Here is a 27,702-nt window from a genome sequence, read left to right as displayed (position 1 = left end):
ATCGGGGCATCTGCTTCACTGTACTGTTCCCGGCGCGAGTCCGCATTCAGGCAGCCTCTGGGCCCCATGTCTGTGACAATCTGGCGGCATTGAAGACCTATACTAAGGGTTTGTGGGGTGCAGAGGCTCCGTGAGTCTTCCCTTTGGGTCATGCACCGAGGGGCTGGTGTGACTTTTCCCGCCTTGGCGCCGGGGGCTGTCGGCCCCTGCTCTGGACAGCATTGAGTCTTGGAGGAGCTGCGGACAGTGCTTCTATCATTTTTCTCCAGTATCTTTCTGAACCCTGTCTGGGGCATTGACTGCTGGTGATTTGCTGATTGTGCAGCGCTGTATCTTAGCTGCCCTGTTGCCTGGCAGGACTTACTCACTGACTATTTGGCTGGCCTCTGTGCCTTATTTCTAACTGTGGAGCTGGGATGGACTATGGGGGACCTGTTTGGTTCATCTCTGGCCTTCACGGATGAGTACGCTGGGCTGCCTCCCATTGTTGTTCTCGCCTGCTGGGGTGGCAGCAGCTGTATTAGGTGTTGTACATTTGCATCACCCGGATGTTATTCGAGGTTTCTTTTCTGTTTCTTTCTCTTTTTTACCTATCTGTACAGTTACCATGCTTGTCTCCATTCTGTGGGGTCTATTATCTGGGGGGTTTCTGGTGGCTGTAGGGTATTGCGGGATTCTTGGTGGGTCTTTTCTTTTCCCTTTTCATTCTGCTTGGGCGGGGCAGGGTGGGTGGGTGCGGGTATTCTTGGGTGGTTTTTTAGTTCACATGGTGGGGTTTGGGAGGGGTGGGGGGATTGTGTGGGGGATTAGAGTGCTTTTGTGGTGGACTGTGTGGTGGATGTTTGCGAGGGGTGTTTGGTGGTTGAAGTGCTCTTTGGGGGGGGGGGATGGGGTTGGGTACCTCTCAGCGACTGGGAGCTTTCTTTCTTTTTCTCTTCCGGGGGGCTCAGCTGGGAGGCCTCCTGGGAGGTATATGCATTGTTACCTTTTTTGCTTCATCTTTGCAGTTCTCATGGCTACGGCTGACCTGACTTATATGACTCTAAATGTGGCTGGTCTCCATTCTCCCATCAAACGTAAGAAGGTGCTGTCTTTTTGAAGAGAGAGAGGGTATCGGTAGCCTTTATACAAGAGACGCACCTTACTTCCAGTGAGCACTCTAAATTGGTGAGAGATTGGGTGGGAGAGGCTGTCTACTCTTCTTATAATTCTAGGCAGAGGGGTGTGGCTATCCTTGTCAACAAGGCAGTGGTGGCGGTCCGGCACAAGACTATTGTGGACCCTCAGGGCCGTTTTGTCCTCTGGGCTGGCACCCTTCAGGATAGACCTGTGGTCTTGTGCAATGTCTATGGCCCCAATGTATACGCTCACTCGTTCTTTTCCACCGTGCTGGCCCATCTGTTGGCTTTGCCTAATTATGAACCCATTCTGGCCGAGGATTTTAACATTACTAGCGACCCTACCCTGTATTGTAAACCTCCGAGGGCTGTGCGGAGAGACAACGAGCGGATTGGCGTGAATTTTATGATGAGCGAATTGGGACTGATTGATGTATGGAGGACTCACCATCCCGGGGAAGTAGATTTTACATTCTATTCTGGGGTGCATCATACTCATTCTCGGTTGGATTATATCTTGATGCCGTCACAGGCCATTAGTCGGGTGGTGCGTACCCATATCCTTGATGTTCCCTTCAGTGATCATGCTGCAGTCTCCCTCACTTTGCATTGGCAGGGACCAGTTTGTGATCGTATCTGGCGTCTTAACCCCTCCCTCTACTTGGATAAAACTTTTCATGTGTATCTTACAGCGGAATGGGACTTCTATTGCCAAACTAATGGTGGAGGGGAGGTCTCGGACACCATTTTCTGGGAAGCCGCTAAGGCTTTTCTTCGGGGGCGGATTATCGCTTACACGGTTAAGCAGCGTCGGAGCCGTGATGCGGCATTGGTGTTTCTCACTCGGCAATTGCGTCTGTGTAGGAGTGCTCTGCATGCACAGCCCTCGGAGGCTAATCGCGCGGAATATTTGAGCCTGCGTAAACAAATCAACGTTATTTTCACCGAGCGATCTATGTCCCATATTGATGTTTATAAGTTTCGGCTGTATTAATGGGGCAATAAGGCGGGCAAATTATTGGCCAATCTGGTGCAACCGTTTAGGAAGGCCACTCGTATTTCACGCCTTTGGGCGAGTGACCACATTGTTCATACGGAGGAGGCAGAGCTCCAGGACCAATTCGTTCGTTTTTACCAGGATCTCTATGGGCCGGGCCCTTATGATCTGGACGCATGTGACTCCTTCTTTCGAGATCTTGTTTTACCCCAGGTGTCGGAATCACAGTTAAGCATGTTGAATGCACCCATCTCGTGTGACGAAATTGATACGGCGGTGGGTATGCTGAAGCTGGCGAAAGCCCCTGGACCGGATGGGTTGGGGCCTGAGTTTTATAAAATCCTGAAACCTAAGGTTGGGCTAGCATTGGCGGCCCTGTACGCTGATATGCAGCGTACCGGTCATGTTCTCCCTACTCAGAGTCACGCCCATGTGGTGGTTCTTCCGAAGCCGGGGAAAGACCCGGAGTTGGTGGGATCCTATCGGCCTATCTCTCTATTGAATCAGGACATGAAGTTCCTTACGGTGACTTTAGCGTGTCGGCTGGCACAGGTGATTCCCCACCTGGTCCATGCTGGCCAGGTCGGTTTTGTACCGGGACGTTTTGCATCTTTCAATATCTTGAGGGCGTTGGTGGCCCTTAGAGAGGGTAGGGGCCGAGAGGGAGATGAGCTTTTGGCTAGTTTGGATGCGGAAAAGGCTTTCGACAAGGTGACTTGGCCTTATCTTTTTTGGGTAGTGCAACAATTCCGAATACCAGGGCCTTTTCATCAGTGGATAACTCATCTCTATACATCTCCCACGGCCAAGCTACTCATTAATAAGCGTCGTACAGAATCTTTTTTGCTGTATAGGGGCACACGGCAGGGTTGCCCCTTATCTCTGCTTTTGTTCATCCTATCCTTAGAACCCCTTGCTCACAAAATTCGGACTTCTCCAGACATCTCGGGCATCTGGGTGGGTAACGAGAAATGCAAAATCTGTTTCCCATTTCGGTGGGCTAGTGGGGAACTTAAATATTTGGGAATTTTCCTTAGTGCGGACTGGCCCACTGTATATCGTCGTAACATCTCCGACCGGTTGAAAACTTTGCAGGACTACTGTGCGTGATGGGGAGACTTGCCTCTTTCTTTGTGTGGCAGAATTGCTCTTGTAAAGATGGTGTTACTTCCTAAGCTCCTCTATCCTATATAAATGATCCCTCTTTGGATTAAGGCTGTGGATGAATATTCTTACCGGTCTTTTATAGGCTCCTTTCTTTGGCAAGGTAGGGGGAGGGTCATTGGGGTGGGCAGACTAGATGGGCCGTGGCTCTTATCTGCCGTCTATTTCTATGTTTCTATGTTTCTATGTCTATGAGGCAAGACCCAATCGGGGGCGTCTCCACTTAGGGCAAGTCAAGCATGCTAGCGCTCTGTAGGGGGCCATCCAAGAATCAAACAAGCCCCTTGGAGCAAAGAGATATGCAGCAGTAAAGAGCTCATGAGTCCAACGCATCAGAGCGGCCACATTATACAAGCGCAGGTCCGGCAGAGCCATCCCCTCCCTTTCTCGACTCTGAGTAATCATCCGCCATCTAATTCGTGCCCGTCTATTATGCCAAAGAAAAGAGCCTATAAAAGACCAGTAAGAACATTCATCCACAGCCTTAATCCAAAGAGGGATCATATCCAATTGGCGTTTGATTAGAGTTTCCATTAGTTTGCACACTGTTGATGTGAGACTCACCGATCTGTAGTTTGCTGTCTCCATCTTGGAGCCTTTCTTGTGGAGTGGAATGACGTTAGCCGTCTTCCAGTCCAACGGGACGTTACTCATACTAAGGGAGAGATTGAAGAGCGCGGATAGCAGTTCCGCCAAGACATCACACAACTCCCTGAGCACCCTGGGGTGTAGGTTGTCAGGCCCCATTGCCTTGTTAACCTTAAGCTTTGACAGCTTGCAGTAGACACCGCTGGGTGTAAACTCGAAATTACTAAACGGGTCATCTGCGTCAACCCTTGTCTGTAGCTGAGGGCCGAGTCCTGGCGCCTTGCGGGTGAAGACTGAGCAGAAGTATTCATTTAACAGTTGGGCTTTTTCCGAGTCCGCTTCTACATAGTCTCCGTCTGGTTTCCTAAGACGTACTATCCCGCCTGAGTTCTTATTTCTGCCACTGATATACCTGAAGAAGGATTTATCTCCTTTCTGGATGTTCTTCGCTAGAGACTCCTCCATGCGGAATTTGGCCTCCCTAACTGCTGTTTTGATGGCTTTTGACTTGGCCAGATAGATTTCCCTAGAGTCCTGTTTCCCTGATTGTTTGTAAGAGATGAATGCTTTTTTCTTCTCCTTGATGAGGTCCGAAATCTCCGCAGAGAACCACTGTGGCTTATTGTTCCTTCGCCGTTTACTTACTGATTTAACATAGTGGTTTGTTGCTTCTTGTATGGTGGCTTTCAAAGTCGACCACATTTCTTCCACGTTATCGGTTTCTGCTTGGCTTTGTAGCGCCTGGTGAACGAAATCTCCCATTTCTTTGAAGTTTGTGTCCTTGAATTTGAAGACCTTGGTCAGTGTGGTAGATTTATAACCTTGGAACACAGGGCGAGGAGACCAAAATAGTGAAATGTCTTCCAGGATCCTCAGCTACCAGGAGTTCCAGGCAAATACTGACTATAATTAAGGAAGAAACTAAGGATTTTAACACTGATGTTGTTATCCATCTGGGAACAAATGACCTGGCCAACAACTCCACACTTGCAGCACAGAAAGCTTTTCGGGAGCTTGGTGAGGGCGTGAAACCTTTTGTAAAGACTTTAGCTTTTTCTGAAATACTGCCTGCATATGGAAAGGGAGAGCAAAGAGTGAAAAACACAGAGGACTTTAATAGATGGCTCAGAGCCTGGTGTCATCAAGAAGGCTTCAGGTACATAGGAGGATGGGGAAATACATGGAAGGACAAGAAGCTATATTGCACTGATGGGCTACATATTACTACAGCAGGAAAAAGAAACCTTGCAGAGAAATTTAGACAATATTTTTCTAGGCATTTAAACTAGAAGGTGAGGGTGGTGTATGTACGAAGGACAATTATAGAGACCATCCCCGGCAAAAGAAAAGATGTGATAGTAGTAAAGGCTGCAACATAAGCAATATCAGCAACTCATTTCTTAGTATTGCAACGGAAAGTGAAACGACACAAAAATCCATACGAAAAAGGAGATTAAATAGCTGGAAAGCGATGACCACAAATGCTCGCAGTCTAAGCAACAAAGTTCATGATCTGCAAGCCCTGATGTTAGAGGCAGATCTAGATATTGTTGGTATCACAGAGACATGGTTCAGTGAATCACATGGATGGGATGCAAACATACCGGGATATAATCTTTTTAGGAAGGACAGAGATGGTCATAAAGGTGGAGGAGTAGCTCTCTATGTAAAGATCAATATCCAAGCGACCGAAATGCAAGGGACCTGGGGAGAGGAAGAAGTGATATGGATTGCTCTGAAAAGAGAAGATGGAACTCTATCTACGTGGGTGTAGTCTATAGACCTCCGACTCAATCGCAGCAAATTGATAAGGATCTGATTGTGGATATCCAAAAGTTTGGAAGGAAAGAGGAGGTTCTGCTGTTGGGAGATTTCAACCTGCCGGATGCGGACTGGAATGTTCCGTCTGCGGAATCGGAAAGAAGTAGGGAGATTGTGGATGCCTTTCAAGAGGCTCTGCTCAGACAAATGGTGACGGAACCCACAAGGGAAAAAGCGATATTGGATCTGGTCCTCACAAATGGAGAGAGTATCTCTAATGTTCGAGTGGGTGCTCACCTGGGTAGTAGCGATCATCAAACGGTTTGGTTTGATATAACGGCTAAAGTGGAGAGCGGCCACACGATACTTAAAGTCCTAGATTTCAAACGTACGGACTTTAATGCAATGGGAAAGTACCTGAAGAAAGAGCTGTTAGGATGGGAGGACATAAGAGAAGTGGAAAGACAGTAGTCTAAGCTGAAAGGAGCGATAAAAATGGCTACGGACCTTTTATGTGAAGAAAATCAATAAAAACAAGAGAAAAAGGAAGCCGATATGGTTCTCCAACCTAGTGGCTGAGAAAATAAAGGCGAAAGAGTTGGCATTCATGAAATATAAAAAAACCCAAGAAGAGGAGAGCAGAAAGGACTACAGGGTGAAACTGAAAGAAGCCAAGAGAGAGATACGTTTGGCGAAGGCACAGACGGAAGAACAAATGGCTAAAAATGTAAAAAAGGGAGATAAAAATTTTTTCAGATATATTAGTGAAAGGAGGAAGATAAAAAATGGAATTGCTAGGCTAAAAGATGCTGGGAACAAATATGTGGAGAGTGATGAGGAGAAAGCAAATGTGCTAAACAAATACTTCTGTTCTGTGTTCACGGAAGAAAATCCTGGAGGAGGACCGAGATTGTCTGGCAAAGTTACACGAGAAAATGGAGTAGATTCTGCGCCGTTCACGGAGGAGGGTGTTTATGAGCAACTTGATAAACTGAAGGTGGACAAAGCGATGGGACCAGACGGGATCCATCCCAGGATACTAAGGGAGCTCAGAGAGGTTCTGGCGAGTCCTATTAAAGACTTGTTCAACAAATCTCTGGAGACGGGAGTGATTCCTGGGGATTGGATGAGAGCAGATGTGGTCCCTATTCATAAAAGTGGTCACAGGGATGAAGTATAAAACTACAGGCCGGTGAGCCTCACTTCAGTTATTGGAAAAATAATGGAAGTGTTGCTGAAAGAAAAGATAGTGTACTTCCTTGAATCTAATGGGTTACAGGATCCGAGGCAACATGGCTTTACAAAAGGTAAATCGTGCCAAACGAACCTGATTTAATTTTTTGATTGGGTGACCAGAGAGCTGGATCGAGGACATATGCTAGATGTAATTTACTTGGATTTCAGCAAAGCCTTTGATACAGTTCCTCATAGGAGGCTGTTGAACAAACTTGAAGGGCTGAAGTTAGGACCTAAAGTGGTGAACTGGGTCAGAAACTGGCTGTCGGACAGACGCCAGAGGGTGGTGGTTAATGGAAGTCGCTCGAAGGAAGGAAAGGTGATTAGTGGAGTCCCTCAGGGTTCGGTGCTGGGGTCAATCCTGTTCAATATGTATGTGGGTGACACTGCTGAAGGGTTAGAAGGAAAAGTGTGCCTTTTTGCAGATGATACCAAGATTTGTAACAGAGTAGACACCGAAGAGGGAGTGGAAAATATGAAAAAGGATCTGCAAAAGTTAGAGGAATAGTCTAATGCCTGGCAACTAAAATTCAATGCAAAGAAATGCAGAGTAATGCATTTGGGGATTAATAATAGGAAGGAACCGTATATGCTGGGAGGAGAGAAGCTGATATGCATGGACGGGGAGAGGGACCTTGGGGTGATAGTGTCCGAAGATCTAAAGGCGAAAAAACAGTGTGACAAGGCAGTGGCTGCTGCCAGAAGGATGCTGGGCTGTATAAAGAGAGGCGTGGTCAGTAGAAGGAAGAAGGTGTTGATTCCCCTGTACAGGTCATTGGTGAGGCCCCACTTGGAGTATTGTGTTCAGTTTTGGAGACCGTATCTGGCGAAAGACGTAAGAAGACTTGAGGCGGTCCAGAGGAGGGCGACGGAAATGATAGGAGGCTTGCGCCAGAAGACGTATGAGGAGAGACTGGAAGCCCTGAATATGTATACCCTAGAGGAAAGGAGAGACAGGGGAGATATGATTCAGACGTTCAAATACTTGAAGGGTATTAACGTAGAACAAAATCTTTTCCAGAGAAAGGAAAATGGTAAAACCAGAGGACATAATTTGAGGTTGAGGGGTGGTAGATTCAGGGGCAATGTTAGGAAATTCTACTTTACGGAGAGGGTAGTGGATGCCTGGAATGCGCTCCCGAGAGAGATGGTGGAGAGTAAAACTGTGACTGAGTTCAAAGAAGCGTGGGATGAACACAGAAGAATCAGAAAATAATATTAAATATTGAACTAGGCCAGTTACTGGGCAGACTTGCACAGTCTGTGTCTGTGTATGGCCGTTTGGTGGAGGATGGGCAGAGGAGGGCTTCAATGGCTGGGAGGGTGTAGATGGGCTGGAGTAAGTCTTAACAGAGATTTTGGCAGTTGGAACCCAAGCACAGTACCGGGTAAAGCTTTGGATTCTTGCCCAGAAATAGCTAAGAAGAAAAATAAAAAATAAAATAAAAAATTTAAATTGAATCAGGTTGGGCAGACTGGATGGACCATTCGGGCCTTTATCTGCCGTCATCTACTATGTTACTATGTTTGCCTACGTGCAAATGCAGGCCTCTGTTACGCGCTGAGCTTAAGGAGTATGCATTATAATCTTTAGACTGTAGTAGGCTTTTAGACATATTAGATGTTTACACAAGGGAATCACTTTATTGTAATCGTTATAATGTATTCAGATGTCACATGAGATAGTAGCTTTGAGAATCACATTAGATATGTAAACAAGGGAATTACCTTGGTATAATCCGCACTATAAATGCATGATGAAACTGTAACCTTGCAAAGCATTAGCTAAGTAATTAAGGGAGTTAAGATACTCAATAAAAGGGTTAGAAAGGCTCCCATTTAGGGTCACCTCATCCCAGTCTGAGTCCTGTGTGAAGCCTCATTCCTACATGTCAGAATTGACGTCAGGGGGGAAGGCTTTTTGGGCCCAGCGCTTGTACACGCCAGGCCTGGCTTGGGGAAGCAGGGAGAAATCGGCGTGGTGGCTTGAGGGGGCAGGAAGAGAGAAAGAATCATGGAAATGGAGAAATTAGCGTGATTGCTTGGGGAGGCAGGGGAGAGAGAAAAAAAAGAGAGACAGAAAGAAAACTGGAGGGTCAGAAAGAAAGAAATATTGGATTTACAGAAGAAGGAAGTGCAACCAGAGATTCATGAAATCACTAGACAAAAAGGTATGAGAAATGATTTTATTTTCAATTTAGTGATCAAAATGTGTCTGGTTTGAGAATTTATATCTGCTGTCTATATTTTACTAAACCGTGATAGTGATTTTTAGTGCAGGGAGCCTATGAGTGTGGGGAACTGCAAGGGGCATTCAGAGTAGCTCCCTGCGCTAAAAACTACTATCGCAGTTTAGTAAAAAGGGAGGCGGTATATTTGTCTATTTTTGTATAGTTGGTACTGAGGTGACATTGCATCTGCCTTGACCTCTGAAAAAAACCCCAAATAAAAATGATGATTAACATGGAACAACACACGTTGTACTACCTTGGAGCTAGACATTTTTGTTTTCACCTATTCTTTCCACAAAACGTTTCCTGTTTGTTGGATCTACGGATTCATGATAGCCACCTTCCTATGAACGCTTTGCTGTACAGTTCAACCTATTTACTGAATAATACCTGGTGTAGTCATTCACCTCTGTCCTCCATCACCATTAATGGGACAACCTACTCCACACCTCTGGTTACTAATGATTCTATGGACATTCCAGACTTTATTTCATATGCTGTACATCCACTACCTCTTGGTATGGGCAACGAGACATTTCAAAAGCTGCTGAACTTTACTGAAATCCATGTCTACATTGAACAACTTAAGAAAACCTCCAAAAAAGTGAATGATACTATCACTTTTGAAAATGGACACATTGCATAAACTGTAGAAAATTTGCTACGAGACACTCATGTCTCAGTTTGGGAACTTTTCTTTGGGTATTCGCCCACTGCAAACCACGTATTTAATGTTTTAATTCATCCTATCATTATCTTAATTATTGTACAAATTTTGCTATGTATTATTATAATTTTCCTTTGCTGTAAAGTGAAACACATGTACATTTCTTTACAACGCATATCATACAAAGTTCCTTCTAACTTTTAAGGCAGTTATACATGTATTTCCAGTATCTTCTCTGACACTTGCTAATTTGGCTAATTTGGTTCTAATTTGGTTTTAATTTGGCATGGCCTATTGCATTACCAGGGTCAGCCATAATATTATCCCATACTTGCATACTCTCTCATGACATCTTGGTACCTTTATGCCTGAGAAAGCTTCCTGCATCCCTTATGCACCGTTCATTCGCTCAACGACGGGTAAGATATAAGCATACTGGGGTCTCCGCCCAGATGACGGACTATACAACCTAAGACAGAGGTTTGAATTCATAATGGGAACTGTTTATCTTCATAGCTTGGAGATTCTGCAGGACAGGGGACGTGCGGCTATAATGTTGGAGGTAAGAGAGGCATCTGCTAATTGCAGACTGGCTGTAGAAGGGTACCACAAGCTTCCCTTCATTTCAAAGAATAAAAAGAAAAAAAAGTATGGGAGATGTTAGCATAGCTATCGCTAGCATTCAGCATTTTCAGTTGGCATTACTTATGTCAGCAAAGGCCTATGGGAAATTATATCAATCTGACTTTGGCATGTGAATGCAGATGGACCCTGAGTGTAAGTATACTGTTTCATATAACCCAAAAAGACTGTTTTAAGTAGCCCTGATTGAATCATGATTAGCTAAAAGGTGTTAATGTGTTAATGTCTGATTAAGAGGGTGCTTAGGGCAATGGGTCCAGGTGCACAGATAACTAAAGTTAATCAGAAACTATTGTCAGAGGCATACTGGAAATTACATTTGACCATTGCCTATTCTTCGGCTGTCTAGCACAAGTTTACTAAGGAGGGGGAGATTTAACTTCTATTGAAGCTCAATAGTTTTCTATATTCAGAATAAGATTCCAAGCTATAAAAGCCTCCTCTCTGCAACACACAAAAATCTATCTCTTAGCTCTTGGCACTCTGGTCCTCTCTTGTTTCTCTTGAGCTCTCTCTCTTTCTCTGTCTATCCTTCTCTTTATCTATGGAACACGAAGCTTGGACCATCACCCCATCCTCCTTTTCTCTCTCTCTGCCTTTCCCTGGAACTTCAGGCTTCTATGTCTCTCTTTTCATCTGAACTCTGTAAGGCAGGGAAACTGTGTTGCTCTCTCATTAATTGTAATGCTTATAAATATTGCTTTTCTGTAAGCCTATTTCTATAATATATTATTTATGCAATCACCTCTGGCTGAGCCTTTTTGATTCTACTTCCTGGTGAATGTTCAGTGAGGGAACTGAACCTGGGACCTGGCGTTTGTAAGGGCGCCTCTAATATATTTTTAGAGATGGAACATTAAGGGTAAATTGTGATGAGGATCTTAAGATTCTAGGGGGATCATATGGAATAAGAAGTCTGTCAATAAATGCTGGTGCATTAGTCGGGTCTTAAAAGTAAGGAGGGTGATTTTATAAATGATCCGATGATGAATGGGAAGCCAGTGAGCATTCTTCAACAGAGTAACGTGATCAGATTTTTTTGAGTTAGTGCTAATTTTTATTGCTGTGTTTTGTAAAAGTTGAAGGCGTCTAATGTCCTCTTGATATAAACCTTTATATAATGAATTACAGTAGTCGATTTTAGATATTATGAGAGAATGAATTAAGATCTGGAGAGATTTAGGCCCTGATTCTGCAAAGTGCGTCCCGATTGTAGGCAGCTGTAGGCGTCCTACAGCTGTCTAATCAGCCAATCAGCAGGCACATTTTCTAAAAAAATGCCCCAGGCAGGCCACTTATATTGAAGGTGCCTCCGAAGCCTAGGGAGGCCCGCAAGCTTGTCTAAGGCTAGGCGGTAGCCTTAGGTGAACATAGGCGGCCCTACGCGTCTCCCTAGCTGAGTGGGAGATGCTTACAATGTAGGCTAGCAAAAAGCTGGCCTTCATGGTAAGTAGACGCAACTGCTATACTTTATTGCGGCAAGGGATCTCCCTGCCACGATTAGTATAGCGACCATGGCTACGGCCGCCAGTCTCCCCAACCCCCCCGACATTCGCGGCAGGTGGGTGCCCAACCCCTCCTGCCAAAAGAACTCGCACCCCAAATATTGCCGGCAGGAGGGTACCCAACCCCTCCTACTGGACCCCCCCAAACAAAATGCCCTAACCGCCCAACCCAGATTCTACCAACGGCCTCCCCAAAGATTGCCGGAAGGAGGGTGCCCAACCCCTCCTGTCGGACCCCCCCCTAACGAAACCCCCACCCCGGAACCCCCCTTCAAGCTTACCTCCAAGTTGGCTGGATGAGACTTCGCACCTTCCAGCCAGCAGGCCCGCCTCTGTCCAAATGAGGCGGGCCCACCGCTCCCCTTCCCAACCCTGCCGGTGATCTTTGGGGGGGCAGGTTCTTTCAGCAGGAGGGGTTGGGAACCTTCCTGCCGCAAACATCGGGGGTGGGGTGAGGTAGGGAGGAGAGACTGGCGGCCGTAGCTGCGGCCGCTATACTAATCGCGGCGATAAAGTATAGCGGCCGCGTCTAAACAAAAACCCGATTTTGTAACCGGCGTCTGCAACATGGATGTCGATTACAGAATCGGTTTTACTTTGGGCGGGTTTTGTTCCGATTCTGTATAGGACGCCCAGGACGGGCATCCTATACAGAATCCAGGCCTTTAAGGTCAAGGAGAGGAGCTAAAGATCTTATCATCCTTAACTTATAGAAACAGTTTTTGATGAGAGCACTAATTTGAGAACAATAGGTAAGATTATTGTCAATGAGGATTCCTAGAATTTTTACTGTTGAGGAGGATTCTAATGGGATTTGATCGATAGAGATTGGTAAAACTATGTGCTGACCATCCTTCCAGGAAAAATGAATGGTACTAGTTTTTGTGATACTTAAAGATAGCATGTTTGATATTAGCCAGTCATGTACTTTAGTTAATTTATTGTTAATAAAAGAGATATCATTGAAGTCAGAGGGGTCGATGGTATGTAGAAGTTGAAGATCATCAGCATAAGCATATACAGTAAATCCGATGGACTGACAGAGAGTTAACAGTGGAGCAAGATAAATGTTGAAAATCAGAGGGGATAGTATGGAGCCCTGAGAAATTCCATGTTCAGTGTGAAATGGTTTAGAAGTAGAGCCGTTGAAGTGAACAGTAGAGAATCTGTTAGAGAAATATGATTTAAATCATTCAAGAATCTGATTGGCAATGCCAATTGAAGCTAATCTTTGAAGTAGGAGCTGATGATCAATAGTGTCGAATGCTGCTGCAAGATCCAGAGAGATGAGGAGAACAGATTTGTGATGATCTAAGTAATAGTGGATAGTAATGGTTATTCCTAAGAGAGAGTATTTAGTAGGATGATTTTTGCGGAAACCAGTTTGATTTGGGTGTAGAACTTGGGTTCTATCTACAAAGTCTGAAAGTTGATTGAAAACAATTTTCTCTGTTAATTTCTCTAAAAATGGCAGATTTGCAATAGGGTGGTAATTAGCGCAATCTTTAGTGTTTTGTTTAATAATGCACTTCTCAACATAACTTACAGCCCTCAGCTTAGGAGTCACCCATGTGTGACTGGCTCATCCTGCTTGCCAATGGAGAAAATAAGGTTATTTACATGTAACAAGAGTTCTCCTTGGACAGTAGGAAAAGTCAACCACACAAAGCCATTTGCCTCCCCTCTCAGATGAATCTGCCTATAGCTGGAGGCCTAATTTGATTGGAAATGGATGGGGACCATGATTGGGGGTGGCCGGTACTTGCTAAGAAGAGCCTGGAAAAAGGCGCCGTCTAATGGTATCACCTATGTGTAGCTGATTTATCCTGCAGTCCTCAAAGAACCTCTTAGGTAAGTAACCTCATGTTTCCGTCCGTTGGCTGCAGGGGACATGCGGGGCACATCCTCAAAAGTTCTCCCACAGCCTTTGCACTTAAATTTATGCTGTCAAAATGCGGTACATGCAAACACTTACTACACTGTAGTAAAAGGGTCCCATAGTAAGCTCAGTGCACAACCACTTAAACTGCAAATCTTATCACATCCCAGTCTTGGATGAACATCTACGATAATTAGTCTGGTTTTCAGGACTGCCCCAGTGAGTATGTATGAGATAAATTTGCATACATTGAAGATTATTGAAGATTATGGAAGGATAGGTCCATTCTCAACTAATGGAATATCTTGATCAGTTTTCTCTCTTACATGAATCTCAATCTGGTTTGAGACCTTTATTTAGTACCAAGACAGTAATTGCGGCTATTTTGGACAATTTACGTTCTTTGTTTAGTAAAGGTCTTAATGCCTTGATCATGCAATTTGATTTAGTGGACCATGGGAAATTGCTGCAATGTTTGGATGCTATTGGTATTAGAGGAGAGGTGTTAGAATGGTTTCGGGGCTTTCTCATGTCTCACACCTATCAAGTTAATTTCAATAATGATCTTTCAGGTACAGTCAAACCTCGGTTTACGAGTGCCGTGGTTTGCGAGTGTTTTGCAAGACGAGCAAAACATTTGCAAAATCAGCACCTCGGAAATCGAGCTTGACTCACCTACCCAAACACATTCGGTTACCTCCATCTGGCACCGGTACCAGCACCAACGCACAGGACATGCCAGTGCCGGTGCCCGAAGATCTTCCCTCTTCCTTGTGCTGGGCCTTGAGAATCTGCGCATGCTCAAGGCCTTCTAGTTCTCGCTCAAGGCCCAGAACAAGGAAGAGGGAAGATCTTCGGTCACCAGCACCGGCATGTCCTGTGCGTTGGTGCTGGTGCCAGTGCCAGGTGGGGGTAAGCGAATGTGTTTGGGTGGGTGAGTGGGGGATGCCAGATCACGGCAGTGGGGGGGGGGGAGCGATGCAAGCGGGGAGGGAAGCCAGATCGCAAGGGGGAGTGGAGCAGCACAGGTGGCCTTGGGGGGTAAGATAGAGCAGTGCCGGTGGCCATGGGAAGGGGGGAGGAAGTGGAACGAATCAAGCGAGTTTCCCTTACATCCTATGTGGAAACTCGCTTTGATATACGAGTAAATTGGCTTACGAGTATGCTTCTGGAACAAATTATACTCATAAACCAAGGTTCCACTGTATTTGGAATAATTCATCTGGGGTTCCGCAAGGTTCACGATTGTCCCCATTGCTCTTTAACGTTTATATGTCATCATTAGGTGCACAATTGTCCCAGCTGGGGATAAAGCTGTTTAATCATGCAGATGATTTTACGATCATTATTCCATTTGCTATTTCGCTTTCTGAAGTTATTCCTAAAGCAACAGAAGTATTAGGTCTAATGGATGACTGAATTTAGACTGAAGCTTAACTCAGAAAAAACGAAGTTTTATGTAGCTTTACCACTCCCGTTTGATACTAAAACATCATTACGTATAAATAAATTCAGCTATCCTATTCAATCTACCATTAAGGTTTTGGGAATAATACTGGACCAGGGTTTGACTATGAAGAACCAGGTGGACTCTTTGGTCAGAAAGGGTTTCTTTACTCTTTGGAAGCTTCAGTCCGTTAGGACTTATTTTGATGTTTCATCATTTAGGGCTCCTTTTACGAAGCCGCATTAGCGCGCGCTAATTTGCCGACCACACTAGCCATTACTGCCTCCTTTTGAGCAGGCGGTAGTTTTTCGGCTAGCGCGGGGGTTAGCGTGCACTAAAAAGTTGCGGCTTTGTAAAAGGAGCCCTTGGAGTTTTGGTACCAGTCTCTTATACTAAGCCAGCTTGATTACTGCAATATTGCCTATTTGGCAATTTCTCAGAAGAATATGCAACGATTGCAAATAGTACAAAATGTGGCGGTGAGGTTGAAGAAATATGATCACGTAACACCTTCCTATTGAGTGCTGCATTGGCTGCCAATGGAGGCGCGGGTGAAGTTTAAGTTTGGTTGCTTCTGTTTTAAGGCTTTGTTTGGTTTAGCTCCCAAATATATAATTGAGCTTTTCTCTTTTGCAACCAACAGACATAAGAGAAACTCACATCTGAATTTTGTTTTTCCGCCTGTTAGAGGATGTAAACTTTAAAAACATCATCAAAATCTTTTTTCATATCAAGCGGCGTTATGGGGTAAGGATTTAGAATAATTGCTTTTGCTTACTGACACTTATGGGGAATTTAGGAGACATCTAAAAACATATCTGTTTTCGAAGTATTTAGGCAGCTAATTCATAAAAATTTTATAATGCACTATTTTGATCATTTTAGTGTCTCTAATTATTGGCTATTAACTTTTAGTTCTATTCAACTTCTTTTATTGTTTGTTTGTTTTTTTAACTATTGTAAACCGCATAGAACTTTTCGGCCTTGCGGTATATAAACTGATTATTATTATTAAACCATAACTATAAAACATTTAGCAAATATGATACATAGCTAGCTACACAGCAGCTAGAATTAGTGCACATTGATTGTTGATATAAGTGGATATAGCATTCAATAACAATAATAATCACAACTGAAAACCCTACTAAAACTCATGTTGTTAAGTATCTTGTTAAATGCATTTTCCATCAGTAATAGTGCATGACCTCACTTTTCAACTTGGTCCATCTCACTGTCATACTGAGCATTTTCATGATAGAGCACAGCTGCAGTTCTTATACCTTGGTGGAGTATTATTGACTGAATTGGCTGATTAGTTCCATCATGACGGAAAGCAGTCTGTAGTTCTTTATCCACTGGAGTGATATGATTGGCTGAACACCCTGATCCAGGATTTGTGAAATGGAATAGTAATGCAGTGTCTTAGGGTGAGGGGAGGAGGGAGAAGGAAGAGACACACCCAATTATAAATACAATACAACACCCAAATCACACAATATAAATACAAATACTTCTCAGATATGATTGGGGAGAATAAGCCAGACCTAAGGAAGTTATTCAAAATTCTAACAAAGCTAACAGATTGCTCCTTTGTGAAAGCAGTAAACTTAAATCTCCCTACATACAACACACTGGCATTGTATTTCTCAAGCAAGATCAAAACTATATTTAAAATATTTAGTAGTAAGCAAGCATACCTTTTATGACAAAGTTGCTTCTCAGCTAAAAGACTATATTATATGCTGGAACCTATTACCCTCTCAACACAAATTTTAGGAACTTGCACAGATGCAATAGTCAGTATACTAGGGGATAGAGTATGATACAACAACTGAAGTAAGACTATTAATGAATAGACTATCAGGAATGGGTTGCAAGCTAGATCAAGGTCCATTTTATCTGTATTGTGACATACAGGTATTGTGACTCACACAGGTAAGTGCCTTGTCTGTGTATAAGGCATGCATAACTGCAGATGTGAAGTTATAGAATTGCCTTTTAAATGTAGATGGGAGCAGGCTGTATCATGGAAGATATAAGAGACAGGGAAGTTCCTATGAATGCTTTATTTAAAAAATGTTCTTTTAATTTGGAAACTGACACTACAAACCTTATATTTATAGATATAGCTATAGATACCGTTTATGTATAGATTATATGTAGATGAAAAAATAAAAAGGCAGGTATCAGGGGAAGTTCCATAAGCTTATATAGTAATGATGCAAGGGAGCAAAAATTAGCCTAAAAGAAAGGAAAGCTATCTTTGACTTAACAGTGCTTTCAATTTGGAACCCATCACTTATGAATGATCACCATAGTAACCAGGAAATGGCATGGAATACTGTATCACTTGGGAATTCTTTTTTATGGCTCACGTCCTAAGTAAGCAGATACAGAACTGAAGCCTTCTCCCCCCTCCCCCTGTTACCTAGCAACCAGTTTCTATGGCGTCTGTAACTAGGAAATGTAGCCAGCCTGAGTGCTTTCTTTTTTATTTTAATAGGGCTCACCATCATAATCATGCATTCCATTCCATCTATTTTACCCCTTTAATGTATAATAATTAGTATGTGTTAAGGCTCTGGGAAATGCCACTCTTAAGCTTGATTACTGTCATTTTTTTCTTCTGTGGATGACTATGGATGATTGTGGCTCAGGGAAGGCAGAGTAAGCTGCCTCAGGTGGGATGAGGGAGGAAGAAGAATCAGGGTTTTCTTTTCCTTGTGTACGTTGGTTGGTAATCCAATGGGCTCCACTTACACTCTGACAAGATAAAGAAGATCTCTTCCTGTTGCGAATGGCTATTGATTTTTTTTTTTTGAGTGGATACTCCAGGCTCATGTCTTTCTGTACAAATATTTGGCTTGTGTCCTGGCCTGTGATGGTGTATATTAGATCTATGGTCTGTGTAATGAACTTAAGTCCACTAACTGAAGTACCAGTCTCAAACATTGTGTAAGATCAATTATCCATGGACTTTCAAGAATCCTCTGTACATATAAGGGTCAACCAATTGTTAGCAAGGCCTTTTTATTAGGTTAACCCTATACATCTATGACTAAATTTTTTGAGATACAATCTTGTGATTAGTGTAATCTACTATTTAAACCAGTGTATCTCAAACTGTGTGCCAAGGCACACTAGTGTGCCTCTTGAGATCCCAAGTGTGCCGCGACACACTGAGGAAGAAGAGAGGTGCCTACCAGCTGACTTCCATATGTGGTACAGCACCAGCGCTGCCCATTTCACTGAAGGTCTGCAGGTTTCCCCCTTCTCTCTAGCATCCTCCAGCTTCCCCCCTGACCTCCCGGTCTCACTTTTAAAGCTAATTACAGCAGTCTACAAAGGATTGCCAGTAGGTAAAATGATTTTATTTTCAATATAGTGATTGAAATGTGTCAGTTTTGAGAATTTATATCTGCTGTGTATATTGTGTGTATATGAAAAATGAATGGAAAAAATTGCATTACAATTAGTAAAGGGGATGGGATCTGGGGCAGAGCTAGGTAGGTCGGTGGTTGGGATATTCAGCTGATATTTGTTAGACTTGGGGGTACTTAGCTTGAAGTAGTTGAGAAACACTGCTGTAGGCAATCAGCTGGCACCAACGCCTCTCCTTCTCTCCGGCCCTCTTCCCTCCTGGCACCCCATACAGGCATCTCAGGGCCCATCTGGAGGGCCTCTGCACATGCTCGGACATCAACGTGATGATGTCACGCATATGTGTGATGTTATCATGGCGACATCCACACATTCTGGGTGCCTCAAGCAGTGGCCACTACCTTTAGTGTGCCCCAGCTCGCGACAGTTCGAGACACTGATTTAAACCCAGAGCAACTGTAAAGTTTTTTCACTGATCAAAAGACATGACAAAGGTATCAAAAATTCATCTCTTTCTATAACTTGCTACAGTTGTATGCTGATCATGCGCCAAAAATCATATTTGTGCTGTAGTTTCAGGAGATTAAATAATTTGTTTTGTTTATTTAGGATATCCTCTCAGTATTCCCCAAAATTAAGCTATGATGATTTTAATTGAAGAAAAAAATAGAAAGAAAATGTTTTTCTAATGAATCACATTTTACTGTGTGTTTCTCACAGGTTAGGCCCTCTAAATTAGTGTTTCTCAACTCAGTCCTGGAGTTAGGTTTTCAGGATGTCCACAATGAATATGCATTAGATAGATCTGCAAACAAGAAGAGCTTGCATATCTATTTAACATACATATTCATCGTGGACATTCTGAAAACCTAACTGGCTTGGTGTGTCCCAAGGATTGTATTAAAATTCCCTGTTGTAGAACATTGTTCAGCCTCTGTACAGATACAAAAGCATCCACAGTGTAACAGTGAAAAGTAGACGCTGACTTAATTTATAACTAAGGAGCAGAGGAATCTTGGAAGAGTGAGTCTTTGAAACATAGAAACAAAATGGCAGATAAAGGCCAAATGGCCCATCTAGTCTGCCCATCCGCAGTAACCATTATCTCTTCCTCTCTCTGAGAGATCCCACGTGCCTATCCCAGGCCCTTTTGAATTCAGACACATTCTCTGTCTACACCACCTCTTCTGGGAAACTGTTCCACGCATCTACCACCCTTTTTGTATAAAGGTACTGTATTTTTCACTCCATTAGACACACTTTTTTCCCCCCAAAAAAGTGGGTGGAAATTAGGGTGCGTCTTATATAGCCCTAAAGACGGTTTCAAATAGCCCTGATTAAATCATGATTACAAACCAACTTGCAGCTAAGAGGGGCGAAGAGGTGCTAAGAAGATGTGTTAATGTCTGATGCTTAGGATGGACAGCTTAGGATATACAATGGGTTCAGGTGCACAGATAACTAAGATTAATCAGAAACTATTGTCTGAGGCATACTGGAAATTACATTTGACTTCAGCCTATTCTTCTTCTGTCTAGCACAAATTTACTACGGATGGGGATGTTTAACTTCTATTGAAGCTCAATAGATTTTGTATTTTATGTTCAATATGTTTATTAATTTTCAAAGAGAAACAGAACACTCCAGGATACATGGTGGTCAAATGAATACATGAATACCAGCAATCACCCGAAATTCACCACATACCCGAGCTCCCACCCTATCCCACACCCCTTACAACCGAAAGCACACAAAACAGAAAAGTAGAAACATTCTCCATTCCAGGGTCCAGCACAGTTGATAAAATCATACATTAAGCAAATGGCTTCGAGCTCTAGGGGTCAAAGTGAGCCAAAAAGGTTCCCAGCAATGACTGAAAGCACGGCCTAGTTTTGAGTCCAAAGAAGAAACTTGTAAACGGTCCATGGAGGCCTGCTGCAGCATCAAGGTGTACCAGTGAGATAATGTAGGAAAGTCCGATGAAATCCAACAGTACAAAATCACTTTTTTCCCCATCAGCACCGAGCGGGCCATGAAGCTCCGGAACCCTCTCGGGGAAGGGAGCGGTAAGCAGTCCAATGTAAACAACAAAACCAGACTAAAGATAAAAGTGTAATTCCACATTGTCTGGATGTATCGACGAATCTGCTGCCAAAAGGTTTGTACCTTCATACAAGACCAAAACTGATGTCCAAGGGTAGAAGGAGAGTGGGAACATTTGAGACATTGATCAGAAGCACACATCTTAGCCCTGAACAAGTACGAAGGAGACCTGTAAAGACGCAGCAAGAATTTATAGTTCATTTCAATCAATGTCACGCTGGGAGTCAAACGAGCCATTTTAGAGATCCCCCTCTTAATCATTTGGGCCGTCACCTCACAGGCAAGGTCCAAAGACCACTTAGCAGCATACTTCTCATAAGGAAGCTCACCCATACATTCTTGAAGATGACGGTAATGGAATCTCATCGGGATCAGTACCTGAGCAGACAAACTCAAAGCCTCAGAGATGGACTCCATCCGCTGGTCAGTAAGAGAGTCCCGTGGTAAAGAGCGAACATAAGAGGATAACTGAAGGTAAGAAAGCCAATTGTTCGCCTTCCAGCCATGATCCCTTGTTAGGTCAGCAAAGGATTTCAAGGAGCCATCTGAGTGTACCAATTGGAAAATGTAGAGGTTCGCATTGTCAGTCCACACATTGGACAACATAGGTGTAAGTCCAGAGGTAAAATTCCCATTACCCCGCAATGGTAAATAAGGAGTCACTTGAGGCGAGACTCGGAGTTGCTGACACAAAAGTTTCCAGATGCGTCTCAGGGGTCGCAAGAAGAGGTCCCTCACGGAAGAGGTCTGTGGAGGCAAATGTTGTACATGTAGCAGGTAACTAAAATGAAAGGGAGCATAAAGTGAAAGTTCCTGTCGGGTAGCTGAAAAGTGGCTAGTCCCCCGGAACCAGTCATTTAAATGTCTCATCTGACATGCCTGGGATAGCAATCGAAGGCTTCGCAATCCCAAGCCACCTAAGTCCCTGGGACGTGCCAGGTGAGCTAAAGACATACGTGCTCTCTTTCCATTCCACAAGTATTTTTGTAAGCTCTTCCCAATAAGTTTATCATGTTTAGCCGATAACAAAACAGGTAGCATTTGAAACACATAAAGCCATTGAGGCACCAATACCATGTTATACAATGCTATTCTCCCCATTAATGTTAAAGGATATACCCTCCAATTCTCCAATTTTTGTAATGTAGAGCAAACAAGAGGGTCTATGTTTAAAGCATATAGGGCTGAAAGGTCAGGTGAGATAGTAGCACCCAAATAAGTAAGAGTTCCCGGTGCCCATACCAAAGGGAACGTACCCTGCCACTGAGTCTGTACATTAGGAGATAAGGGCAACGCCATAGATTTTTGTTTGTTTAGTGCCAAGCCCGAGTACATGCTGAACTCATCAAGCAAGTCCAACGCTCTGGGAAGAGAGACCTCGGGATCCCCCAGGGTCAACAGCAGGTCATCAGCGTACGCCAAGACCCGCAGCTGCAAGTCTCCCTCCGGCAACCCCTGCAGCACATCATACCGCAAAAGCATACGAAGGAAAGGGTCCAAATATAAAAGAAATAAAAGGGGGGACAGCGGGCTGCCCTGTCTGGTGCCCAGGGCTATCGAGAACTCAGAGGAGCATGTGCCGTTCACTAAGACACAAGCTGTTAGATCTGTATAAAGCAAGTGGACCATCTCTAGAAACCACCCCTCAAACCCCCATGTAAGAGAGTACCCAGAAAAGGTAATCCCAGTTCACCTGGTCGAATGCATTAGCTGCATCTAAGCCAACCAACACCCCCCTGAGGCCAGCGGCCTTCGACCTCTGCAGCGCCGTGAGTAGTCTGCGAACATTCAGGACAGAATGACAATGTGGGACGAATCCAACTTGTTCAGGGACAATCAGCGTAGGCAATAATGTGGCCAAGCAATTAGCTAGAACTTTATCCAGAATTTTAATATCAACATTAATTAAAGAGATGGGTCTGTAAGATTCAATATCCGTCCCAGGTTTTCCCGGTTTGGGTATTAAAGTTATAAACGCATGGTTGGCTCCCGAGGGAAATTTCCCCACTGCAAGCGCCGCTGAGTAGTAGGCCTCCAAAGAGCCAGAAAGGGAAACAAAAAGCATTTTGTAAAACTCGGGAGAAAATCCATCTGGACCTGGGGAAGTACCACTGTGGAGTTGTTTGATCGCCACTTGGAGTTCCTTTCCCTGGATCGGATGTTACACTCTGTTGCCTTTTTTTTATAGTCACTCCTGTTCAAGTTCATGGCATGCTTGCCTGCTTGAGAGCCCTGGCTGCATGTGCTATGGTGGTAGAGATGGTTACTCCTCTGACCCTTGGTCACCCCATTACCCTTCACACTTTTCACGATGTCCAAGCCCTTCTTTTAAATGGGCTTCTGGGTCTCAAGGGTGAACAGGATTCTCGTCCTCTCTTTTTTTCACAGCTTCAGTCCTTTGTTTCCCCCTCTGAACTTGATGCCTGGCGTTTGGCAGGTGCCCAAAGCTGTCATTCGGACGGACTTTGGTGCAAAGAGGGGAAACTCTGGATACCAGCTGCTAGCTCTCCCTTATTCATTGCCCAATATCATGGTATTGGTTATCGCAGTGCTTGCTCGACATTTTAACTTCTTGCTAGTGATATTTTCATTCTTGACCTTTTGCTCCTTGATACAGATATATATAGCTGGCACGTTTGTGACTTGAAAACAAATTGGAAAACACAATTCCTTTCTATTGTTTTAGCTGAAATTAGGATGCTGCTAATTTAAAATGTTTTTTCTTTTTCTTAGCAGTAGTTCAGATATATACATAGCCATCCCAGATCAGTTTTGGCACAGATATTTCTAATGTTTTCCAAGGGTCCTCTTTATCACTGCAGAGATAGAGACGCTCCAAAGAGACATTAGCTATATGCCTTTTTCCGAATATGAGATGGTTATGATATACATTATTTGTAGTTTTTTTTTTTTTTTATATCAATGTGTTTATTTGCAGAGTTAAATTCAGCCCTGCACACTTGACAGATGGAATAATAGCTTCACGCTTAAAACTTTATGTTTTGTCTGTGTCATGTCTACTTGTTTTAGTTTAGTGGGTACCCCAGGATACATAACATTGGCCATTTCTAGAGCTCTTTTTCCACTTCTTACTAGCCTAACTGTGCAATATTATTTTTCTTATAGCTTTCATATTCTAAATGTATTTAGTTAGGGGTTATATGTTTAAGAAAAAGTTTTACTTTATACAGCGTTTATTTCGTTGTGCTCCCTACATAAGATCCATTCAGTATACATTTCTGAATACATTCAGTACATCAGTATGGTCTCTCTGAAGTGCATAATAGTTATATGTAGCACGCAAAAACATATCTTTTTGGATTGTTCAATTAAGAATCTTAAGTAACTGAGTATTGTATCTGTTTTGCCATAGCTAAACCAAGTAAATGTACTGGTATTGTCTCATGTTGCCACATTCAGTACAGGCAACATGGTTTCTCTCTTGTTTTCTATCTCTTTCTGTATGCACAGACATCTGGCTGCTCTCCCTTTGAGATTCTCACGGGATGACCTTTCCCCGCCCCATGGGTAGATAAACCCTCAATAGTTGAGAGTAGTGATCTTCCCTTGATACAGGAGGAATACGTCCAAAAGCTCATTGAAATATTAGGGCTTGTTCAAAGAAACGTGTCTTGCACTTCTCCTTTCTCTCCACAGATTCCTACCCATTTTTTCCAGCCTGGTGATCGTCCAGAAGCTTTTCAAGGATCGGAAGCAGACGGATTTCCCCTTTGGCCTTCCCACTACTGCGATCGCTATGACCAGGACCGCTGTACTCACTGAGGAGTCTCCTGTTTGGATCCACATAAGTCGCTTGAAGAGGGTTAACCTAAAACCCCAGAAGCAAGTCTTCCCTGCGCAGATTTCACCTCCTCCAGTGGAACAACATGATGATCTCATTGCAGCATTCTACCAACTTTATCATTCTCTTACTGGCAACGCTGCTGCTAGTTTTTCTTCCTGTATGGATCATTTCTAACTGGGTCTATAGGGATGATGTGTCCTGGGTCCACGACACTTTCTGCCCATACCCATCTGTAAATGACACTCCTGCTGTAAACAGCACCCCCGGCACCTCTTTGCGAACACGACGTCAAGCTGGACTTCCTTCCAAGGGCTGCCCTTCAATTGGAATCCAGAAAGATAGACAGTATACTACCCTTTGGTATACTTCCAGCAGTGTGCATGTGGTCAACTTCACTTTTGAGTATTGTGACATTGTGGACTGTTCATCAGTTGATATCCCAAGGCTGTGCCATTGGTCCTCAGAGATTCCTAAAACTAAAGACATATGTATATATGTGTTACTGACTCACGTTGGGGGGATAAGTGTGCATTCTGGGGAGCGGTAGGGTGGAATATTGATACTGACTGGGCTTATAAACCAGAAAGTGCTCTGAAACAAGTGGACCAAAATGGTAAATCACTGCTTATTCATAGGACCCTTCGTAAGGTTGGAAACTTATAGGAAAAGTGTTCCTGCACAAATTATTACGCTTTCTCTTACTATTGACAACCCTAGACCTACTGATGAAGGTATGTACATTATGGGCATATGGTTTAAGGGTGGGTCTAGCTATCCGACCCATCAGTTTTTCTTACGGGATCTATCTACCTCCTCTAATTTTACCTATCCCCTTTGTGCACTGTGGTGTTCTAAATACCTTTTGCTGCCTGGACAGAAAAAGCTTGATATTGCCGTTACCATCTATAAGGGTAATTACACATGTCATGTTTCTAATCTGACACAGGGTAGTTTTGATCCGCATGTATACATAGATGCTATAGGGGTCCCAAGAGGGGTCCCAGATGAATTTAAGGCCCAAGATCAGGTTAAGGCTGGGTTTGAGTTCCTTATTCCCTTTGTTACTATTAATAAGAATGTTGATTGGATTAAATAACTTTATTATAATCAGCAACGCTTTGTGAACTACTCTAGGGACGCCTTGCAAGGTATTGCTGATCAATTAGGCTCCACTTCTCAGATGGTTAGCAGACCTCTCTGCTGAGCTCAAACGTAACTCTGGTTTATCTAATTCTTGGGATCAGTAATTTAGTTGAATGCAGGGTTGGGTAAAAGACCTTTTTATTGTTATAATCTCTATTATTATCTGCACTCTTGTCTCTTATGTAATTTTTTGCCTGCTCATGCACTGTGTTATTCGTATTACAGCTCCTAAAACCCCTCCTCAAGAGACATATCTAGAGTATCTCTCCCTCCCAACTCATGCTATGCATTTATTTACATTACATTTATGATGTCATTTTCATGACGTAAGAGGGAATTGAAGGGACACGTGACATGTAGCTTGTAGTTTTCCTTAGGCTCTGTTTGAAGCTGTAAATCCAGACACTGTTTGCCTTCTCTTGCTGAAATACTGCAAGGCCATTTTATGTTTGATTCAATTGTTTTCATAAGCTGTATTTGTAAAAAGCTTTAGATAACAAAAAGTGTCTGTGATGCAGAGCCCCCTGTGGACTTCAGCCTTTAGATAGAAAGATGCTTGTTATTTCTTTAAAGTTTCATGTGACCTGTGTCCATATATGGTTTGTATTTACGTCACATGCTGACGACATTGACTCATGTAAAATGATATAAAAAGGTTGAAGAGCTGACAATAAACTGGACATGTTTTTGGGAGATAATTCTTGTCTCTAAGATATGTCCCCAGATGCATCTGTCTTGCTAATGACAGAGAGAGAGTATGGGGCAGAAATTGGGACCTACCGTATTTTCACGCATATAACGCGCGCGTTATACGCGTTTTTACCTACCGCGCATACCCCTCGCGCGTTATATGCGTGAGCGCGGTATACAAAAGTTTTAAAACATAGTTCCCACCCCCGCCCGACGCCCGATTCACCCCCCCAGCAGGACCGCTCGCACCCCCATCCCGAACGACCGCTCGCACGCGCTCCCACCCGCACCCGCATCCACGATCGGAGCAAGAGGGAGCCCAAGCCCTCTTGCCCGGCCGACTCCCCGACGTCCGATACATCCCCCCCCCCGGCAGGACCACTCGCACCCCCACCCCGAAGGACCGCCGACTTCCCGACAATATCGGGCCAGAAGGGAGCCCAAACCCTCCTGGCCACGGCGACCCCCTAACCCCACCCTGCACTACATTACGGGCAGGAGGGATCCCAGGCCCTCCTGCCCTCGACGCAAACCCCCCTCCCTCCAACGATCGCCCCCCCCAAGAACCTCCGACCGCCCCCCCCAGCCGACCCGCGACCCCCCTGGCGACCCCCACGACCCCCCACCCCCCTTCCCCGTACCTTTGGTAGTTGGGCCAGAAGGGAGCCCAAACCCTCCTGGCCACGGCGACCCCCTAACCCCACCCCGCACTACATTACGGGCAGGAGGGATCCCAGGCCCTCCTGCCCTCGACGCAAACCCCCCTCCCCCCCAACGACCGCCCCCCCCCAAGAACCTCCGACCGCCCCCCAGCCGACCCGCGATCCCCCTGGCGACCCCCACGACCCCCCCACCCCCCTTCCCCGTACCTTTGGTAGTTGGCCGGACAGACGGGAGCCAAACCCGCCTGTCCGGCAGGCAGCCAACGAAGGAATGAGGCCGGATTGGCCCATCCATCCTAAAGCTCCGCCTACTGGTGGGACCTAAGGCGCGTGGGCCAATCAGAATAGGCCCTGGAGCCTTAGGTCCCACCTGGGGGCGCGGCCTGAGGCACATGGGCCCAACCCGACCATGTGCCTCAGGCCGCGCCCCCAGGTGGGACCTAAGGCTCCAGGGCCTATTCTGATTGGCCCACGCGCCTTAGGCCCCACCAGTAGGCGGAGCTTTAGGATGGATGGGCCAATCCGGCCTCATTCCTTCGTTGGCTGCCTGCCGGACAGGCGGGTTTGGCTCCCGTCTGTCCGGCCAACTACCAAAGGTACGGGGAAGGGGGGTGGGGGGGTCGTGGGGGTCGCCAGGGGGGTCGCGGGTCGGCTGGGGGGGCGGTCGGAGGTTCTTGGGG

General features: G+C 44.6%; 1 protein-coding gene across 3 annotated transcripts in view; it reads right to left on the bottom strand.

Moving 5' to 3' along the window:
• MARCHF10 (membrane associated ring-CH-type finger 10) overlaps positions 1-27,702 on the bottom strand; it is a 177,336-nt gene that overhangs the window by 141,547 nt on the left and 8,087 nt on the right. Inside the window, exon 2 of one of the 3 annotated variants that reach the window (XM_033917635.1) lies at positions 16,519-16,659. The exons of the other annotated variants lie outside the window; for them this stretch is intronic. The gene's annotated coding sequence lies outside the window, so the exon portion shown is untranslated. The remainder of the gene's footprint in view (positions 1-16,518; positions 16,660-27,702) is intronic. 3 annotated transcript variants of the gene reach the window in all.

This window comes from Geotrypetes seraphini, chromosome 13, assembly GCF_902459505.1.
Source record: "Geotrypetes seraphini chromosome 13, aGeoSer1.1, whole genome shotgun sequence".
Classification (NCBI taxonomy): domain Eukaryota; kingdom Metazoa; phylum Chordata; class Amphibia; order Gymnophiona; family Dermophiidae; genus Geotrypetes; species Geotrypetes seraphini.
The sequence above is the reverse complement of the archived record's forward strand: the minus strand, read 5'-3'. Positions and strand labels throughout refer to the sequence as shown.